Raw genomic sequence first — 3,154 nt, forward strand, 5'->3', positions numbered from 1 at the left:
TATATCACGAGGGTGACAGAAAATGACTGACAGAGAGTTGCAGAGATAGAAATTCCGTTAAATATATGTATTGTACTTCACAATATGGACGTTGCCGAGATTTCAAGAAATGTTCAAAACAAACTGTGGTGTCACCGCCAGACACCACACTTGCTAGGTGGCAGCCTTTAAATCGACCGCGGTCCGTTAGTATACGTCGGACCCGCGTGTCGCCACTATCAGTGATTGCAGACCGAGCGCCGACACACGGCAGGTCTAGAGAGACTTCCTAGCACTCGCCCCAGTTGTACAGCCGACTTTGCTAGCGATGGTTCACTGACAAAATACGCTCTTATTTGCCGAGACGATAGTTAGCATAGCCTTCAGCTACGTCATTTGCTACGACCTAGCAAGGCGCCATTATCAGTTTCTATTGATGCTGTAAAACATGTACCGTCAAGAGCGATGTACACCAATTATGGATTAAAGTTAAGTATTCCAGCAGCTACGTACGTTTATTGTTAGTCACATTTCCTTGACATGTTCCAGACCTCACGCCAGCCTGCGTGACCTAAAACGCGTGCCTTTCGGCTTCCTCTACTATTAGTGGGTTGGCTCTCATGCCAATCCACAACACAAACGACTAGCTTTCAGCATGAACGAAACAATAAACTAAACTTAACTCGTCCCGCACAGGCCATGAAGACCCAAAGGTACTAAATGGCCGCCGTGTCATCCTCAGCCCGCAGGCGTCACTGGATGCGGATATGGAGGGGCATATTGTCAGCACACCGCTCTCCCGGCCGTATGTCAGTTTCCGAGAAGGGAGCCGCTGCTTCTGAATCAAGTAGCTCCTCAGTTCGCGTCACAAGGGCTGAGTGCACCCCACTGGCCAACAGCGCTCAGTAGACCGGATGGCCACCCATCCAAGTGCGATCCCAACCCGACAGCGCTTAACTACGGTGATCTGATGGGAACCGGTGTTACCACTGAGGCAAGGCCGTTGGTCTTCAGTGTGTACACCGAATGAAAAATAACGCTCTAATTAATCGCATAGGTTTGCACCATCAAGATCGAAGGCGAACTTCGGAGTTAAACCATGCAGGACGTCCAGCTAAATACCCACTCTTAAAACATGCATATAGATTCACATCGGTACGTATAATGGGGTGATGACAACTGATCGAATGTGATGGCATGCAACCGAATGTTTAGTCTGGCGTGGAGCTTATCGTGAAACTGGTTATCCTTTAATGGATAGTAGCAGATATTGCATTAATACATTTTATAGGTACGGAAAAAGAAAACAACCAGGGAGTCAATTTGCCCAGCGGTTCCAGCTTGTATGAACTGCAGTGACACACACTGCTTAGGCAGGATAGTTTGCTCTAAAGGATTATGATTTTTGTACGCACACCAGAAAGCAAGTAAAAGCAAGTTAATTTAACCAGCTATTGGCCAAAAACAATGATCTTACCGAAGTTGTAGTTCTCTTACGCCCATTTTCCTACTCTTGCTTGATGTGACGTAAATATTCCCTGCTACCCTTACAAGATCACGCACACGAGAAAGAATCGTAGGGGGCACAGTACCACGAGATTCCCGCAGCACATTAAATAACTTCCCAGCTAATTTACCGCCCAGATTAACAGTCAGCATAATTGTTCACGGATGCGTTAACGCACTAATGTTAGTTGATCTCGATAAAATTCTCTTGAACCTCTAATTTCCAAGGTTCCTTTCATATTAATGTCCTCTTCAAATCCTGAATGTTCGGAGCTGAAAACAAGTTCGTTACTGAACGTTAAGGTAAGTTTGTTTATTTCATCTACAAATTTTCGGGGTGATTCGGCAGTTTACTGTGCATCAAGTTGACAGCTTGTTCGCAATTTCTTTACTTTACATCTTCCATTTCCGTTTGAAGTTAGGCAACCTTCATCTGCTTCACTTGAAATCACTGTAATCTATATAATGCGCAGTCTGATGTGCATGAAGTAGTAGATCACTATCAAGCACATTGCGTAAATTGTATCAAGCATCCCTGAAATGCGCCAACATTAGTTTTTGTAACAAGTGCGGTTCGTCCTCGCTTAAATATGCGTAGTTTTTCTTATGCAATTTACTCGAAACCTATCCTTTTTTCTTTCTTTTATTACTGCGGATGATCTTCCAGATTGGTAATTATGTTTCTTAGTTGCTCATTGGACAACGATTTTCCTTCCATACGTTTCACTGGAGACGGGATTTGTGGCTTCCTGTCCGACATGGATAATGAACTACATGGCTCGATGCCCGTTTCATTACCACTGTTACTTGTTAAACACATATCGTCATCACTGCATTCCTCATGTCCGCACATTCCAGCTTATACGATACCACAAATTCCACTATCTTGTAGAAACGCTAATATTTCATCCGCCACTTCTTTCTCACTCTGCGAAATGCTTTGGGTTCCTTTCTGACGAAATGTCAACTCCGGCAGCTCTTGTTGTAGGCGTAGTGCATTGTTTGCTTTGTTCAGCGTTGCCATTGCTCTCCTTTGTATCAACACCACTAGCACTATAGCGCTGATCTGACTTACTGGTTGACTAAGCAAATCCACTCCGTGACAGCATGCTGTCCTCGCCATTGGATACTTCCATTCCCATCCCTTGTTGCCATTAGCAGCAAATATTGTGGCTGTATGGTAGACAATATATTGGGTGGTGAATCTCGTAATAATCATTGGCCTTTTGCGATCTTGCACCCAAAGGGATCCTCGTTAGTAGGATAAAATTGTAGGACAGTTGTGTCTCTTGCTGAACATTTTGATATACAATCAGTCACGTTAGTTCTGACGTTGCCTTTATTTCATTTTTTTGTGAAGATCAGTAAATTACACTTTAATATGCCAGACCATACTTGGAATCTATGCACTGAGTAATTATCTTATTTAGTCGCTTGAAGCCTTGAGCACACATTAACAACGTGTCTATCTGAAACGTAGACTACAATTATGTCAGTCCAGCCACAGGATTATATTCTAGAAACGTTTACATCTGATAATCGAAGTTAAGGTTACTTTTTACCATTAATCAGCATGTAATTCCCTTCCTGTTGATAATACAGTAGTGTTTGCTGCCTACTTTTCTCCAAATAACAGCCTGAAACATCCCAAGAAACTTCAAGTCCCCAG

The 3,154-nt window shown here is 43.4% G+C and overlaps 1 pseudogene; it reads right to left on the reverse strand.

Annotated features, from left to right (window-relative positions):
* Positions 1–869: 869 nt before the first annotated feature.
* Positions 870–987, reverse strand: LOC124623514 (annotated as a pseudogene).
* Positions 988–3,154: the final 2,167 nt, after the last annotated feature.

Source organism: Schistocerca americana, chromosome 7 (assembly GCF_021461395.2).
Source record: "Schistocerca americana isolate TAMUIC-IGC-003095 chromosome 7, iqSchAmer2.1, whole genome shotgun sequence".
NCBI classification, from domain to species: Eukaryota; Metazoa; Arthropoda; class Insecta; order Orthoptera; family Acrididae; genus Schistocerca; species Schistocerca americana.